Raw genomic sequence first — 18,991 nt, 5'->3', positions numbered from 1 at the left:
GCTCAGTCGTCTTGCCCGCAGCAGACGGATGACCTTGGGTGGGTTGTCTGCCTTTCCCTGTTTAGAGGCTCTTAGACGTTCGCTGAAGCTGTAAATGATGTGACGACACAACAAAATAAAACACTGTGCTGACCAGGGGCCCTGAATGGAAAGAAATGCTTTTCAGGCTGCTCAGATCACGTCCTGCTTGCTATCTTTATTTTTTTGTTTGTTTAGTTACATTTTCAGAGCTGTGCTGCAGCTGCCGCCCACTCGCACTCTGGACGTCTGCTGACCTCTGTCATGTTTTATTTTCTGAAAAGGAGGACGATAGAGAAACAGGCCAGTTCACCAGAAAGGAATGGTTCAATTTGGAATTGCTTCTCTGTCGGCTGATTGTTTTATTCTGGAAATAGTGCTCGGGTTGCAGTTTGCAATGCTGGGTGTTTTTTTGATTTTTTTTTTTTTCCGGGGCAAACTTTCAAAAAATCATTTTCTTTTCCCTGTATCTTTGCCAGGATTTAAAGGATTTATTTGACCCCACTTAATGGATTCACAGATATTTGGAACATTGGAAAAGATCAAGAAACACAGTGAAGATGTTTCCATTTCTTAACACTCAGCAACCAGGGTCATCATTTAAAAGCAATGTACATAAAAATATATAAGGATATATAAGTAGATATGTCTCTACTTTGCCCAGGGGTGTGCCTAGGATTTTTTCTTGGTGGCCCACATGTGCACAGATAGAAGAAGGGTGGGAAGCTAAAATTGCAGTTTTCTCTAAATGCCTTGCAGTCTTAAACTGCAACGAACAGATGCCACAATTTGAAGTTAAAAAAGGTGCTGAAATATTATATAGTTAGTTTTCAGCTCTTGTGTGTGTGTGCTGGATGTCTCCCTCCCAGCAAGGTGGCCACTCAAATTTCAAGGGTGGCTGGCAAAAATTTGATCCCAGGTCTTAAAGTTTTATAATGTGTGGATGAGACAAAATATATGTAATTTTTTTCTTATTCCTAGCTGTTTCACTTTGTGCAGTCATTGCACTTTGGATAGAAATAAATAAATAAATCCTTAAAAGTCCAGAATGAATTTTGAAGGCAACTCTACGCTTCTTTTTCAAGGCTATAAATTAATACAATATTACTGATCTACTAATTTATTTAATTTGTTCCACATGAACCTACAAAAACAAATTCACCAAATACAGTCAATTACAGTGTCTAGCTACCCATTTAGATGTATTTATGTTTCTATCATTTTGTCTTAAAAGATAAAAGTATTTACAAGAAAACCAAAAAATAAATCAGAATAGGATTTCAGGTTCAGATTTCGATTTTTGTTTTTCTTTCCTTTCTGGACGGAGCATCGGTGGAAGCAGTGGAGTTTAGCAGGCATCCCACTCGTGCTGCCATGCTGGCACCTTAAACTGCCTGCATGGACGGAGGGAACAGATGGGGGACAGAAGGAAGGCTGACACACAAGAGTGATGAGAGGGTATAGAGACGGAGACACTAAGGACAAGCCCACATGAAGGCAAGAGGCAAACATGGAGCCCTTTCAGTCTGAGAAGAAATCACAGAGGAGGAGAGTGAAGAGGGTGGAGGAGAGACAGTAAATGGTCTTTAATCAGCTGTACATGGTCTAAACGGGGCTGGAGTCGCACAGCTCAACCTCATTTACCTTAAAGAGGCAGCGTGCTACTGGTTAAACACCACCTACATGTTTTAGCTCTGGGATTTTTACTTGAGCAACCTTCAGCTTCGGCCTGTGAGACCCTGTGAATCTCAAGTGAGATGTATTTTTAACATTTCTGCCTGAAAAAGAAAAGTCAGACAGAAACAGCTGTTTGTCTGTAAGGTTCAGTCATAAAAATATTAGCCGTGCTAAGAAGATGGCACTTTCTACATATTTGAAAGACTAAAATTTAATTCCTTCATAAAACAAGACTAAGATTAGAAAGAATAAAATTGCATAAATTACCTCATCTTGATGTCACACAACACTGCATCAAATTTTGCCAGCCGTTTGTAGCTTAATGAACTTAATTAACTTTCTTGACCTACTCTAAAAACCAGCGATCAGCCCGAAACCTGGGAGTAGTGATGGATTCTGACCTGAACTTTCAGAGCCACATAAAGACAGTTACAAAGTCGGCCTTCTATCACCTGAAGAACATTTCCAGGATTAAAGGACTAATGTCTAGAGAAACTCATCCATGCGTTTATATGCAGCCACATTGATTATTGCAACAGCGTCTTCACAGGTCTGTCCAACAAATCAATCAAACAGCTACAGCTGATCCAAAATGCTGTTGCTCACGTTCTCACTAAAACCAGGAAGATAGAGCACATAACACCAGTTTTAAAGTCTCTCCACTGGCTCCCTGTCGCTCAAAGAATAGACTTTAAAATACTGTTGTTAGTTTATAAATCACTGAATGGTTTAGCACCACAATACATTAAAGACCTGCTGCTGTTGTATCAACCTTCCAGAACCTCTCAGGTCTTCTGGTTCTGGTCTGCTCTGCATCCCCAGAACCAGAACCAAACGAGGAGAAGCGGGATTTAGCATCTATGCACCACAAATCTGGAACAAACTTCCAGAAAACTGTAAAACAGCTGAAACACTGACTTCCTTTAAATCTCAACTAAAAACCCACTTGTTTAGAGTTGTATTTGAAACGTAATCAATTACAAATTTATTGACAGAATTTGACTTGGTGTTCTGTTTTGATTGTTGATTCCATGTTGCATTGTGTTTTTGTGTTTGATTTGATGTAAAGCACTTTGAAATGCCTTGTTGCTGAAATGTGCTATACAAATAAAGTTTGATTTGATTTGATTTTGATTTATACTCCCAACAGGCCGCTGGTCCATTACAGCCATGTAAGAGGCAATAAAGAGTAACCAGTTATCCTCGAAACAATAACAGGAAAATGCTCTGTACAAAAAATAAACATGATAAATAAACCCAGAAAGTATAGAGAAAAGACCTTCGATTCTGACAAATCTGAAGTTGAGGGCCAGAAAAGATGAAACCCCCCCTACAGAGTCCCACAGGGTAAAATATAGCCTCCAACTGGGACTGCATCTGTGCTGGTGCCAGTTAGAGCTTTCTAAAGAGAGTACGCCATGGGATCCCAGATTCACACCATTTTTGAATCCCTGGTTTCAAATTCACAACAAAAGCCCGCAGACATCACATGTCCTTTAAGGTTTGCAGTTTCTGATTCAAATACCAGCAGGCCTCCACACAACTGTCCACAACAAGCCTCTCATCTCTGCTGCTCAGCTCTCATCTCTGAGAGCATCAGAATCACTGTTTTAGCTTTCATTTTTCATTAGAAAAAGGAAAAAGAAAAAAAACTTCTGTGCTTCCTGCAGTCTTAATTACCTCTGTGTGACTGTTTTGAGACAAGCTCCTTATCCGATTGTGAATCTGCTGCCAGCGGCGGCGACAATAAACTGTTCAGGCTTGTGTGAGAGCACCTATCATAGAGAGCAGAAGGAAATGAGATGGTTGCACTTGAGTGTGAAGTTTTGGCTTAAATGCAGGAGGAAAAATGATGATGAATAAGAAGAGGCGAAGGAGAGGTGGGAGGTTCACTGTCAACATGGCTCTTCATCCAATCATTTATTATTAATCCAAAATAGGAAGTAACCCTGAGGGAGGTGGGCAATAAGAGGAACAGCAACTAGTTGCTGCAATTACCTCCTCAGCCATTTTTTTCCACAACAACAAAGAAACTCAAATATGAAACATAAACCCAAAGCATTTAAAATCCAAGCTCCTGAATTTTATAGACAATCAGTATTTCAAACACTTGGCCTCTATTTTAGGCGAGAGTAAATAAATGTTAGGCATGTTAGTTACACTGGATTCCTCCAGAAAATGGAGTAAAAATAATTCCATATATATTTATCTGAAGATTAAAGAGCAGTGATAGTAGGCTGCTCAGAAAGAAAAGAAAAGCTTTAATTTTTTAGTATTGAAGGTAAATCCAGAAACGTGACGTAATATGGAAAATGACCTTTCCAATGGATCAGCCAAATGGTCAAGAGTCAACCAGCGATCACCTCCAGGGTTACCTGTGAGAATGGTAGCTATTAAATCAAATCAAATCAAACTTTATTTGTATAGCACATTTCAGCAGCAAGGCATTTCAAAGTGCTTCACATCAAATCAAACACAAAAACACAATGCAACATAGAATCAATAATCAAAACAGAACACCAAGTCAGATTCCGTCAATAAATTTGCAATTGATTACGTTTCAAATACAACTGTAAACAAGTGGGTTATTAGTTGAGATTTAAAGGAAGTCAGTGTTTCAGCTGTTTTACAGTTTTCTGGAAGTTTGTTCCAGATTTTTGGTGAATAGATGCTAAATGCCGCTTCTCTTCGTTTGGTTCTGGTTCTGGGGGTGCAGAGCCTGTGTGAGGGCAAGCTACCCACAAGAAGCTTCAAACAGTCTCATTGTGGAGAGAAAAATAATTACATGGACTGAAAAAGTCACAATTTGTCTGACTTATTTGTCACATGCTGGGATTCATGGAACAACCAGAATATCTCAAAATACCTAAAGACGTCATGTTGCCCTATGCTGAATAAGAAATGTCCTCGAAGTGTTTCAACAAGACAATGGCTTCAACACACCAGTTATCAAGCATCTTCTTGGTCCCAGACCACAAAGAGTATAAGGTAGAAAACCAAAATCCTGGACCTGACTACGATAGGAATCCTTTAAGTACATTGTGTTTTGAAACAAAACCAAGAAATGCACAGAAACTGTAATCTAAACAAATAGCTGACGCTGCTATTATTTTAAACACCCTAATTAAAGCTGCATCACATATTGAGTCTTAATTTCCATCTGGATGCAATACAATGAGAATCAACAACTTTTAAACCACAAACCATAATTATCAGCTGAGAAAAATGTGAACTAATGACCTAATATTGTCATCTAAGTCTTATTCATAAGTGATAGTTGGATGGAGACTGAAATGGACTGAGATTTGTTCTGATGGCGTTACTACATCCTGTTGTACAGAAGAAGTGGAGAGATGCATTAGCAACACAGCAGAGGACCCAGTCTGGTAATGGGCCATCATTTGGTGCCTTTATCACATGCATGCTGAGGTCATGCTTGGGTGCATCAGGACAGAACAGATTGATGGACTTCAGCTGCAGAGAGCTTCATGTGAGCGGCTGATGCTTCTTGATAATGGGAAAATTTAAAATGAAGAAGAAGGAGTTTCCCCCAAACTGTCCCTCTTAGTTACCAAGCAGAGATTGAGGATTTTCATTGAAACAGCAATTTAGTAATTCTTGCAAAAATGAGAACAGTTTTCAGACATGCTCAGTGACTTTTCAGTCTGACAGAGAATCATTAACTACTTATAGTTTGGTTATCACAAAGATCCTCACAGGGAGTCTGGGAACCCACATTTCTGGCATTTTTCTCCAGATTAATCAATTTACTAAAATCTATTTTCCTCTAACTCTTCTAAATACAATGGGTTCAAAACAGATCTGTGGGCCATGGAGCCTCAATCAGCAAACAAACTGTTTAACTGAAATTAAAATGGAGGCATTTTGTTTAAGTTTCCCTTCTTGACCACTTCAAGTGGAGTCAGCAGAGGTGGTTCAGGTGGTGCCTCCTGTTGCAGCTCTTTGAAGAGTTTCTGGACAAACTCCACAACAGACCAAGAACTTGGAAGATCTATACATCCCCTCTGCAGGGTACAACTTTCAATCCGGTTTTAGAACCTGAACAGCGTCCAGAAGAAGGTACTGTATGTGTGGGTTGTCCTCTTGAACAGGTTTCCTCCACAACCTCAAATCAGCATAAGGTAATGGGAAGATGAATCAATTAAATTATTCACAAAATACACCAAACTTAAGACATTTTTTTTGTAATTCTTCAAATAATTATCCATGATGTTGTTCCCTGTGTGACGGCTGCAGAGTGGATCACATTTTACATCACACAAGATTCAGCTTTATTGTTTAAAATTACTAGTTAGGAAATTGAGCTCCTTCTTAATGTTCCTAACCGTGCCTTGCATGACGACAGGAAACATTTCCTTGGGTGGTAAATGGGTTTTTAAAGCTTAAAACCGACTGCTGTAACGCGGGAAAAAAACGACTTTGATTATCTCCAGATGGCGCAAAAAGCTTCAGAAAAAGCTTCCAACTGGAACTAATTGAAGAGCGCACAGGGTTCCTGTTTTATCACATTTTGACTCGTCACCATTTACTCTTGGATCTGGTTTTAAAACTGGTAACTTTCATAGCTCAGGAAAAGCCTGTCTTATTAAAACTTTACACTTCACCACAGAACCTTTGGGTCATCTAACCAGAAATTATTAGCAGGTCCTCAGAGCCGATTTAAAACCCAAGAGGATCGACCTTTTCAAGCAGCTGCACTTCTACTGGTTCTGGATTGAGCTTTTTGTGTTTTATTAAATGTGGTGATTCCTTTTAAAAACAGGAGCCGAGGACGTATTGAAAGGTTGTTTTTAGTTTTTTTTTACCCCCCCCAAAGGGTACTTTTAATTTGACAAACAAGCCTTATCAGAAAGCAAATTGAAATTTATGGAAACACCTGTATTGAAGTTTTATCCAAGAAAGGTGGCACATCACTATGTTTTACTGATAAACTATAAATTTGTGAATTTTAAGCATGATGTAAATAGTTCTAAAAAGCTTTTGTTTATGATCAAAATAATTAAACAATTAATGATCCACAGAAATGCTTCCTTAATGCTTTCAGACAAAGTTTTGTCTTGCAGCTAAATAAAATAAAATTAAAATAATGTAATAAATCAATCAATAAATAATAAATTGTTAAATTAAAGACAAATTACATTTTACAGATACAGGAAAAAATAACTAAATTAGCATAAAACATATAAACATAAAAGCAATTATTGAGCCTTAAGAAAATTGAATGGAATATAGTAGTCAAAAATATTTTAAAAACATTTTAAAAAAATTTAGTTTAGTTTAAATAAATACAAAGATATATAAAAATATTTAATACAAATATTTGAAAATATAATTAAAACATTTAATTAAAAATAGCAAGAAATACATATAAGAAAATATAGAATGGAAAAATTCTAAAAACTGAACTAAAATTAAATAATATATACACAAAGTCTAACAAAAAATAAATAAAATACACACAAAAAATCAAACAGAAAACATGACATAAATTTCAATAATGTCAGTATCTGCATCCAACAGAGACGATCATTTCAAACACTGTTCCACTCATTGTAAGGTATGCAGCTTTAACCCTTTGTCTCCAAACATGACAAACATTACTCCACATTATACGCGGTTAGGCAGCCCTGATGTTTCTGCACCTGCTCAGAGGCTGAGAAACCAGATCCTGCCCTATCAGGTGTCCCGGACGAGCCCCCAGCTGACCCCCCACCTGCCCATCAAATCGACCTGCCGTCGCAAAAGCACCTGGCTGATTTGACATAGACCCTCTCTGCTGCATGGATGAAGAGTAAGAGAAGGATCACAAACTTCCAAGCCGTCCTATTACATAAAGCCTTGTTAAATGAGGGGGGGTTGATTTGCATTATAAAAAATGAAGTAATTTCCTTGCACGATTCTGAACAGGCAGCACGACATGTAGCCACAGCGGCCAATCAGAGTCGCTTATTACGCCTTCTGGCTCATTCTGGGATATTAATCACCAGAGCTCTCGGCTTCCACTGAGTTTAATGAAGCCACTTATTTGAAAAATTACACATTCAAGAGTGACACTTAAAAAGAAAAAAAAACAACACACACACACACATGCATGCAAACATTAACACACACTCATCAGGGAGACTTGTGACTAACACACAGCTCTAATTAAAAACATATCAAACAGAAGGTGAGTTAAGCAATCAAACTGGCAAATGAAGACACGTCATGCAGGGCAGACTGAGGAGGTTATTCTGAAGATCCTGTTTAAAGACGTGTGCATATTGCAAAGACTTCTGCTGCTCCGACATCTTGGTCTGAAGCCAAAAAGTGTAATAAATAAGCCACAGCGGCAAAGGCAAGTGTTGTTTTGGCTAAATGCAGAGGATTACTTTAATACAGAGATGATTAGGGGAATGTAGGAAGAGTTGGGCTACAGGCCCAGATCTCAGTCCACACGCCTGGAACTCCTCTTCATCCACATAAAGAACTGAGTCATTCCTCATTTCTTTGTGCTTTGCTTCAAATAAGGCAAACATTTTTTTCTTTGCTATATGCCAAAGTGGTACTGATCAATAGTATGTCAGGCTCTGTGATGGTTTCTCTAACTTTTTCTTTTGACTTTGGCTCCTTTTTTTCCGCACCAGAACGAGGCCTATAAAAAGCAAAGCAGACAAAAATACACTATCCAGGCTTGAGCAGATTTAAAAAGAATTGCCCATAGACATTCAGTATTTCAGTAGATGCTACTTTCCAAATGTAATCAGTGAAAATTTCTTTTTTAAGCTTTCCTTCATTTTAGCAATTGCTCCATTGGGTTTCTGAGCTTCCAACAGAATAAAAATGCCTCAGTTCTACAGCAAAAAGCTCAATAGTGTTATTATGACTTCCAGGAAATTAACTTCCAATGTTCCTCCAGCTTACTGGAAATTAACTTCCAATGTTCCTCCAGCTTACTGGAAATTAACTTCCAATGTTCCTCCAGCTTACTGGTCTCACACTTGAAAAAAATATTTTGTTTCGTCTTGAATGCGCAAAATCGGCCGCTTGGTTTTAAACAGAATAGCCGAAATATGTTGAACAAATCAACAAATGCCAAAAGCATTTTTCCAGAGAAAACTATGTTTTCACTGCAACAGCCAAGCAAGTAGAGTATCCAAGTAAAAGTTTTAACTTTTTCACTCTGGTGCCCATTAATAAAATCTGGTGCAACCAATTGCCGTCAGAAAATATATAATTAGTAAACAGAGAGCACCAATGTGTATTTTGATCTCATTATAAATCTAGCTGTTCTGAAAGCCGCCAGTAATAACAAAAAAAGTGAACAAAGATGGCAGAAGCGCACCAAAACAGGTCAGAGGTCAAGTTGCAGAGAGGATTAATACAGAGTTGGATTTTAAAACAATATTGCGAGCATTGAATGTTTAACGAAGTGCTGTTAAATCATCTGAAAATGAAATGTATGAGTCTGGCTCAGCAACAAATCAACCAATACATTACAGCATGTATATGTGCAGGCATGGAAAGAACTCATCAGAGAAGTCAAAATGTACATTGTACCTCTGGAGGAGCTGCAGGGATCTAGAACTCAGTTGGGGGAATATTTCGATTGGTCAGTATCTGTGCAAATACTCCCAACTGTGAGACCGTGAAGAGGCAGATAAACGAAGGAGGAGGCTTTGAAAATACAGAATATTATTCACTCTTAGCGTTTCTTTAAATGCTCCAGAAACCACAGTTTCCTGTTACTCAAATAAATACACATCTGCATTGGAACATTATAACTAAATAAACCAAGAGAAGAGAACTGAGCACTCTTTAAATCAAAGTAATAACCACACTGATTATCATTCACTTTGTCTCAGGGCAAAACGAGTAGTGGCTTTACGGGCTGTACTGTGTGTGTTTTACAACATCAGTTAACGCAATAAAACCTCAGATAAGGAAGGGAAAGAAGAGCAGCAGGATGAAACAAAAATAGGTGATGAAGGAAGGAAAAAGACGGGAAAGATGCATATGGAAAACAAACAGAAAGAAGCTAAATTGAGAAGAAAGTGGAAAAAATATGGGAAAAGGTAGTAAAAGGAGAAACGGATGAAAACAAAAATGGGGGAGGTGAAGCAAACTGAGATAAAGGGATGAAAAGATGGAAATAAGGTGAGGAAATGGTCAGCGGAGAGGAGGATAAAAAACAGAAGGAGAAAGAAGTAAAAGTGAAGAGAAGAAGCCGCACCTAAATCTCCTCTAGTAGAGAAAGAGGAAACACTGAGCTGAGCAGATTCTCTTCACTTTCTACTCCAAGCTGCTGCATCAGCCATCCAGACCACTACTCCCAGTACCATCCTAGCAGTAAATCAAGAAAATAAAGCCAAAAGATGGACAAAGCACGCTGTGAAAATGATTAAACTAGCAGAGTGGCCGTGTATGAAAGCCAGGTGGAGAGAGTGAGCATGTCTGGCGACTGACTGCTGGATTATGCAAATACGAGTCAAATGTTTCACCCGGGCAGATACAAGGTAAAATTTAGGCGCGGCTGAAAGACACACACACAGACTGAAACCGAGAGCAGTTTCATGAAATCCAGCTGTTCCGCCAAAGTCCAGTCTAAATCAGACAGAAAACAAGACCGCTTCAGATTTATTAGCATTTATAACGCTACAGCTGGAGAGTATCCGCCCCCCGCAAATGGTTTCGGACACACACCGATACAGAGGAAGAGAGAAAATGCACCGCTTACTTGTTGGGGGGGGGGGGAAATAAAAAATTCCCACAGGAGGTTCGGTTTCAGAACGGGTCCTCGGTGCGGGGAAATTCCACGTCCGCGTCCACGGAGCTGCTGATTCCCCGCAGTATTAATGCGAGCCGACGGAGCCACGGTGCGCCGGAGCCCGCTGGCTGTCGGAGCGGCGGGCAGAGTGATCTCTTCAGCACCACACTGCTTTGAACAGCTCCCGCTGACGTCACCGCATGGCTACGACACCACGCCCACTTCTCCTAGCGACCACGGCCGCCACGCCCCCCGTACTCACAGAGAGGAGGGGCCAAAGTTATCAATAAACTCATGCCTTGATTATGACTCCTTGAATCATTCCTTCTCTTAATCTATTCTATTCCTTATTTATTTATTTATTTATTTATTTATTTATTTATTTATTTATTTTAGCATTTGAAGTTATTGTTTTCAAAGTTTGTTGGGGCATTTTAATGTGGGTCTATTTTTTCTCCCTTCCAAAATTAAAGTTTTAATGTCTGGCTGCATGAGAAGCTACATATAAGCGATTTTAAGTTCAACAATATATGCAGTGTATAACTGACTCTCCTAATACAGTGAATTCATAAGTAAGAGAATCCAGATGTGCAATTAAAAATTTACAAACCAATGGTTCACAAAATAAAGCTTTAAAAAGTTATCTAACTTACATTTTGGTTTAATAGATATAAGACAAATTGAATGAAATGTATTAATGCAGCAGCAAATATAAACTGTCCTCATAGAAGAGAAACAGATTCAATAAACTTCCTTTTGTACTAAAATATATTTCAAATCAATCTCATGTACTTCTATTAGACAGACAGATATAAGTTCAGTCATGTACAATTGGATCCTAATTATAATACAAGGCAGCCAAATTTGGTTTATAATACCAGCCAATAAATATCATCAAAACAAATCCCCAGCAAGTGGAAAACCGCTATGAAAATCTGTTAAGCATATCAGCAGCGAATCGCTGATGCTGTCTGTGGAAAGAAAGGCAGAGAGAGTGTTTAGTGGTGACAGAAAAGACAGGGTCAGGTGTCCACAAGAGAGAATATACAGTAAAGTCAATTAGCAGCAACAACTCAGATAATGGCATGTATATGAACACAGAATGAAGATGTTTTCAAATGTGAAGTATTCCACAGATGTGCAACAGCTCATGCGCTGAATGCACGGTTGCAGGGTTTGTTCTACTCATGCGTGGACAGAAAACAACAAAAACAATGGCAGATAGCATTGTACAGTGTGTGCTACTTAACCTGTTCATTTTAATACAACTTCTGCTATTGAACGTATGTGAATAATTTGAACACTAGCTTGATTGGAGACAGGTTACTGCTTTCAGGGTCAGTAGAAGATGCATTTTGACAACATCCTAAAATCACAGTCGCATTTAGTGCCCTGGCATGACGACCACAGAGGATCCAAGGTGTCATGGTGGTCTTGTCAAAAGGTGAAACTTTTCCCCAATCAATATCTGAAAATACCGGCAGTTTCCATGCAGAGGTCCCATGTAAACATAGCCTCAGTTTTCTATCAATTCAGAGTTTTATTTATGCAGAACAGCTGTTCTTGAAGTAAAATGTTCAGAAAGACAAAAATGTTTTCTGTCGTACATATGCATATGTGTATAAATCGTCATTCCAGTGTGTAGGGTTTTGTGGTGTTAATAGGAATCTGCTGCACATTCCTGCAGAGCTGAAAGAAGTTACACCATGGTCACTTTTCTGTTATGGAAACAATATATGAACCTTTTACTTGCTGGCTATAAACCAAGCTGAAAATATGATACAGCAGAACATGTTGCCTTAGTCACAAAACTCAGAGAGGCGAACAAAAAGCTTGAAGGTCTACAGAATGACTCCTGGAATCAGAATGCTGAGTGCAGCAAAATATGAATCTTGGCTGCAAAGAGATTAAAGGAAAGCTTATTTTTGAAACAAAACTTCTTTGCCAGACATCCCCCCTAACTCTATTGCAGATTCTACTCTAAATTGGCATTATGAGCTTTTTCCATCAATATGGATTCATCAATGCACTAAAACATTGATCAATGGTTTTGTGCATCAATGTTAATGCTAATCAAAAAGGAGAAGAGTTGTGAATCGTGTGAGAACGACGATTTTATAGCAGGTAGGTGATGATATTTATTGGTGTTCACAATGTTCACAGGAGGAAAACAACTTACTATGCGTAATGAAGTGAAATAAACACTGAACATATTTAGTGACAGTTATTAAGTAGAAAATAATTTTTGGTTATTGAACCTCCAAGACATCTGTATGGATAAACAAGTTGCATTTTTTTAAAATTTTTTTGCACAGGGCTGATTTTACTCAAAAGCATAAACTTGGACATTCAGTTACTTTCATGAATTTCCATTCGGTTTCTAGCCAGATGATTAACTGGGTCATCTAGTAGCTTGATTTCTTCTCTCTTAATTCAATAGTTTCCATAGCTTGTTGTTTTTGTGCCGAGAACCCCACCCTGACTTCATTTTCAGAATCTTATCAAGTACTGGCACATTTATCCTTTCTTTTGCTTTATTTAGGTGATTTACAAACAGACAAACAAAAACTAGCCTGTCCAAAATGTACTTGTATATCAGTCTAAGTTTCAGAAGCAGCATCAGCCAAAACATGCTGCCCTGTAAGATTAATTTTTTTTTTTCCAGGAACATTACCAATTTGAAATGGAGTCATCCAGACTGCCAACCCATATTTCATGATCAGGTCAGGGGTGGAGCACAGATGAAGCATAAAAATGAATCTTTTTCATTGCTTTCTTTAGCATGACAGGCGGCAGTAACTCTCTCATTGCTGTCGACGCTTGTTCTCTCCAAAGATAGAAACAAAGATACTTCAACTCTTCTGATTAATGTTGAGTTTCATGCAAAGAGCTGAGAACCGTGACCTGCTGATCTGCAAAAGCTATGATCACACACCTTCCTGCCTGTGAGTGCTTCCCATCCATGGACACTCTGAACAGGAGTGTTTTCTAATCAAAAAATTGCAGAATGATGGAAAAGAATTTGGGGATAAATTGATCATAGAGTACCGAAACAATAAAAGCTACAGTAAAAATGAGTGTTGACTAATCAACGAAAAAGCCCTGAGCAGCTCTTTTTTTTGTTTCAGATCAATATCTTCTCCCTTCCATTTTGCTTAGAACTACTGTTACTCTTGTTTTAATGACCTGAATCACTTCTTTACTGTCTTTGGTCAATGAATTATCCTACTTCTTAACTCTTTTTGTCTTTGTGCTAACTCTCTTACTGCTTGAAACTGTGACTAGAGACAAGTGAACAGCCTGAAGCTATTCTCTGTGCTGTTTGTGTTCAGTCCAGTGACTGTAAGTGCAGAGGTGTGAGACTCTGGGGCTCTGTGAGGTGGCTGCTGTCTTTTCACTTCCTGTCAGGCTGCTCTTCATGGACCCTTTGAACAGCTTGTCTTCTCGTGGCCAATGACCACAAATACCAACTTCATGCTTCACTTGGTACAGTTTCCTTTCCTATTTTAAAGCTAGTGCTTTGTTTACCATTTAAAATAGTTTAGAAACTAGATTATGTACTTTTTCATATCTTGTTTTGTGTTTCCTGGTGAATCCTTGTGTTTGTCTTTTAAGTACTTTGATGTGCAGACATGTCTGGATTATTGTACTCACCCTGTGTTATTTCTGAGTTTAGTAATTTTCACTTTATATATTATTATTATTATTATTATTCCTCAAAATAATTCTCCCTTCGTGTCTCAACATGCTCCCCTCACAGCTGTTTCACATTCACATGCCAGTATTTCCACCTCTGGTTTGTTTTGAGTTACTGTCAGGTTTCAGCTCTCACCCAATTAACTCCTTGGTGTTTTTCACTTGTTTCTTTTGCAGAGTTGCAAATCATTGTATTTATTTGGTAGGTTTATTAAAGTATGCAGCAACATGATATTGTCTACCTTCCATATTTGTTTGGAACCTCCTCAATGCAAGAAATAATCTGTAGATTCAAAACCATTATGATGGCCTCGGTTGCATGCACATGGGAAAATTAAACTTAAATTATAGATATGTCATCAAATTTACAATTAATTGTTGTAATAGACTATTACACTCTGAAATACAAAAAAAATTCTCACAGCCTTAATTATACAAGACAGACCAATGCTTTCCTATGCTATCGCGTTTTATTTAGAGAGCACAAAATGAAAAGAAAAACACAGATTTTGCAGTAAACATTAAATACTTTACTCTTTTTTAAATAAAATAACATTAAAATGTGTTTCTCACTGATAGAAAACACATTTAATTAACTCTCTATAAAATATTTATAGAACAATTTCTAATTTCACACGTATAATTTTGCATGAATTTTCGAATGGTTCTTTGTTTAATGATCTTGTGACTCCAATGTGCATAAAAAAAAATGAAGCCAGCAGACTTCAGTAAATTGCTTTTGCAGTTGATAGTTCATGTTTGCAGTAAATCCAATGTGACAAGAACGTGCCATAATGGCTTCTCCATGGACCAGCGAGGAAATGAGCACAAATTAATCACAATGTTCTGACTAGATTATTCTGCTCTCAGATATATTTCAAACATTAATGATCTCAAACTAAACAGGAGCATCTTTTCCTGAGAGGTTTTACTTTGACATCTGAAATGAAAGAAGGATGTATTAGATAGATAGACAGGATAGGACACAGGCAAGCAGAGCTTCTAGTTCAGTGATTCAAGAGCTGAGAGCCTGCAGGGCAACCTCCGGAGTCCTCGACAGGCCTGCAGACAGAAGCTGCAGGAGATTAGCGAAGACAGACGAAGAGAGCTGTAATAATAAATTTGGGACATGAGGGATTGTGGGGGCTTACATCATTGTGGCTCTGTGATCTGTGAGTCAGATAGTGTCTAAGGTGATTTACCATGCAGTATGTGAGCAGCACCTGGCCTCAGTTAGTCAAAGAGAGGACAGTAATCCTTTTCAAGTGAATCTGTGTCATCAGACAAAATCCTCTGATTTCCTGAAAATTCAAGATAAAAACAGGGATTAAGACAAGATAAAATATAAGTAATCTAAGGGGGGAAAAAAACAGCCAAACAACTTACACAATTCACAAAACCTAGAATTTTAAAGTCGTAAGAAATATAGCTAAATGTACAAGACCTTCATACAGTAGTTTTTGTATTTGTGTTGAATATTTATGAATCATTATAATGACAAAACAAGAACATCTTGTTGAATGGGAGAGAAAACAAGATAAAACATACAAAACATCTAATACACCTTCTCAACAGCATATTTAGTGTAAAAAAACACAAATAAAAAGAAGAAGCAATCTAACTACAGTAATGAGAGCCCACACTTCCAAGGTTTACCATTTGAAGCCTCTCAGAGCATTAAAAAAATCCTCTGTTCAGTAGTTAGGAGTTTTTAGTACCATAATTTGATCATTTGGATAACGTATTTACAAGGGAAACATGCAAATGCATGAAGAAAGACCCCAAACATGAATATGAACCCAGGAAATCTTTCTTATTTTGTTCTTTTCATAGAAGTTGTTTACCTACATATGCCAGGACAGATTTGCTCTAAAATGGATATAATGCCAACATTTCGACCTTTGGTTCACGTCTAAATGCTTTACTGCTAATTCCCAGCTCAATCAATGTGTGTAGAGTCCCAGCAAAGCCAAGCTGACAGTACATGTGAAGATGTGTTGGGTTGGCCTTGGAACCTTTTAAAACTGCTTGTAGTTCTAGTTTTTCCCTTTATTTTTTAACTTGAAAATACACAAACTTTACCAAGAAATTAATTCAATCAGAGTAACACAGAGAAGTTCACTGGGACAGAGAGATAAGGAATGATGGTGAAGTGTAAAAAGTGTTATCATAGTCAGACAGACAGACAGACAACACAGAAATGACAGGTAGTCAGTTTTACTATGAATGTCAACCAAGTTGGTCAGCAGCCTAAATTTTTACAATAATGAAGTGTCAGGAGTAAAACCAAAACCAGCAAGATTTTCTCCTGAAAACAGACGCCTGCAGGCTACAGAGACAGCTGAGGTATGTAGCATGAGTAAAGGTTTTGGGTCTCATTCATAAAGGATTGCATAGGCTCCATACCAAAAGTCTGCAAATGCCCAAAAGGCAAACATGGCACTGCTGACCACTGCTGTTCTCTGGAGGTTTTATTTATTTTATTTTATTTTATTTTATTTTATTTTATTTTATTTTATTTTATTTTTTTATTTTCATCTTTTGCAACAAATAGAAAGGAAATGACAACAAATCTGGACAACTTCAAACTTAAAGTATAAATGTATAAATGCTTGAGTTACATTTCTTGTAAAAGAAGAGTTGAGGTAGAAATTGTAAATTCAGAAGTGAATGAGTTAAGATAAAAAAAATTATACCACTGAATAAATTCCCATAACTTAACAGTAGTATTTTTAATATATTTTTGGTACAAGCTGTGGTGTTTATTTAGTCTATCAGCAACCTGCACCATGTAGAATGGGAACAATTTGGAGGGATGCGTCTTTTTCCTTCACAAGAAGCAACTACACCATCAACAAGCACATAGCTCACTGTTTTCTATGTACAAGAGACATATGGGTGATGTGATACTTGTTGCCACTTGCTGTAAATTGGTAGTTACTTAACTGACCTATTTGCCATCCATTTATGATTTTTATTAATGCTACGAGTGCAGAAGAAGTTTACTACGTTTACGAAGGATGTAAAGACAGCAGTGCATCAGCTGACATGTAAAGGGGCAATGCGGTTTGAGAGAATGATGTACGAAAGACGTATGGTTTGTGCAATAAGTCAGCATCAGGATCAAAAATCAAATTGAAATTGAAATTTGATGCATTTGTTTGGTCAACAACCTGATCACTGTACTGATCTGCCATTATTACTTTGAAAGGAAGGATATCGATGTTGAAACGTCCCTCCTGTGCCAGTGTTGGTGTCCTGCAGTTTTTAGATGTGCCACAGGTATAAAAGCCCTGGAATGAAACAAGTTAATCACCTTGTGTAGATCAGTTCTGCAGGCCTTAATGACCTGATTATTCTATTCAGGTGGTGCAGCAGAGGCACATCTAAAAGTTGCAGGACAGCGGCCCTTGAGGACTGGAGTTTGACTCCTGTGCTGTATTCTGTTGCAGGACCCTTAAAAAAACCATCCGGGCTTTGGCTGATCTTTGGTGTTGTTGTGTGGCCTTCGGCCTTGAACGAAGTGGACTTTACTCACCTGCAGAAGTTGCAAAAGGATTGCTTCTTTGTGATTATGTTTACTATTTTTTTCTGAAGATCAGAAATCAGATTTTTCTAAGACCCACATGGTCTGTGACTTAGCAAGCCAGCAAATTTGTGCCTTTCTTATGCCAACCCACATACTCACTCAATTACCCATTGAGGACAATAGCTGGACTTTTTGAGAAGTAAGAATTTTGTCCAGCAAGTCTATGGGACCACATGCTGCTTTGGGGCTGGTTAGTTATTCATCTGAAGGACTATAACAAGTCCTCATTGTGTTTCAGGCTGCTCCTGAGCCTGTGTGTGCGCCTCTGACTCCTCAAATGATGTTTGTTCTCAACAAATCATCTAAAAGCACTTCAGCGTGCTTCCAGAGACCGATTGCTATATGTACGCAGATTGGAAAAGCCGTTCTCAGCTCCTGAGTGGCAGCTCTGAACACCTCACAGGAAACTGAGGCTTGACGGTCAGCCAGATTGATCCATCAGATAGTGAAGAGCTTCTTGTTATGTAACAACCAGCCAGGGGTTGAGAGTGGGAGCAGACAGGTGGCTGCACCTTCCAACATATAAGAGAAACAGCCATCATGCTGCACTCAGTCCCCTGTTTATCCCTGTAAACTGACCACTGTTAGCTTGATTTTTGTTAAAATAAAAAATAAAAGCCAATTTTCCTGAGACTATTTGTCACAAAAGACCTTTAACAGAACAAAACTGATTTTTCTGCTGCTGTATACAAGATTTGTGTCAAAGCAGAGCTGCTTTCTACATATTTTCTGGATCATTTCAGCATCACTAAGGAAGTGGCACTGAGCGACCTGTTGTAGTTAGACTCTTTAAGATGACCAGACATGTTATGTAAGCATTAAGCAGGTCTGCATGTTTCCTTGATAATGGCAGTGGCCCTATTTCACCATTTATGCAAACCTTCTTCATTAAGACATTTGTTAAAGAATGAGTCCTGAAAGTAACTAAAATGTAGCCAGCATAACACTTTTCAGGGGTTGAGTAATAATATAAAAATGTTTTTTCATCTGTGGCACTTTTGCGAAGTCGATCTACCTGATATGTGTTCAGTCCATAAAGCTGCTCCCTGGCAGCGCTCCTTAATGCGGATGATTATCCTCTTACACAGAGCCTGGGCCAAATACACATGCCGATGAGTTTCAGTCACTTCAGGAGGCAACACTTTCAGCTGGAAACACAGATCAGTTCATGATAACAGTAAGGCTGCCCTCACTTAAAGGAGAAATAATGTCATATCCACCAGGCAAGGTGCAGGTATGTGTGT

General features: G+C 38.3%; 1 protein-coding gene and 1 long non-coding RNA gene across 2 annotated transcripts in view; both read right to left on the bottom strand.

Moving 5' to 3' along the window:
• smpd3 (sphingomyelin phosphodiesterase 3) overlaps window positions 1–10,648 on the bottom strand; it is a 63,416-nt gene extending 52,768 nt beyond the window's left edge. Inside the window, exon 1 of the mRNA XM_044124822.1 lies at window positions 10,433–10,648. The gene's annotated coding sequence lies outside the window, so the exon portion shown is untranslated. The remainder of the gene's footprint in view (window positions 1–10,432) is intronic.
• A 4,204-nt stretch (window positions 10,649–14,852) lies between these two features.
• Window positions 14,853–18,883, bottom strand: LOC122835626. The gene is made up of 3 exons (XR_006371334.1): window positions 18,763–18,883; window positions 15,361–15,459; window positions 14,853–15,266 (listed from the first exon to the last, which is right to left on the bottom strand). It is a non-coding gene; the product is annotated as an uncharacterized LOC122835626 (long non-coding RNA).
• Window positions 18,884–18,991: the final 108 nt, after the last annotated feature.

Source organism: Gambusia affinis, linkage group LG08 (genome assembly GCF_019740435.1).
Source record: "Gambusia affinis linkage group LG08, SWU_Gaff_1.0, whole genome shotgun sequence".
Taxonomy (NCBI): domain Eukaryota; kingdom Metazoa; phylum Chordata; class Actinopteri; order Cyprinodontiformes; family Poeciliidae; genus Gambusia; species Gambusia affinis.
The sequence above is the reverse complement of the archived record's forward strand: the minus strand, read 5'-3'. Positions and strand labels throughout refer to the sequence as shown.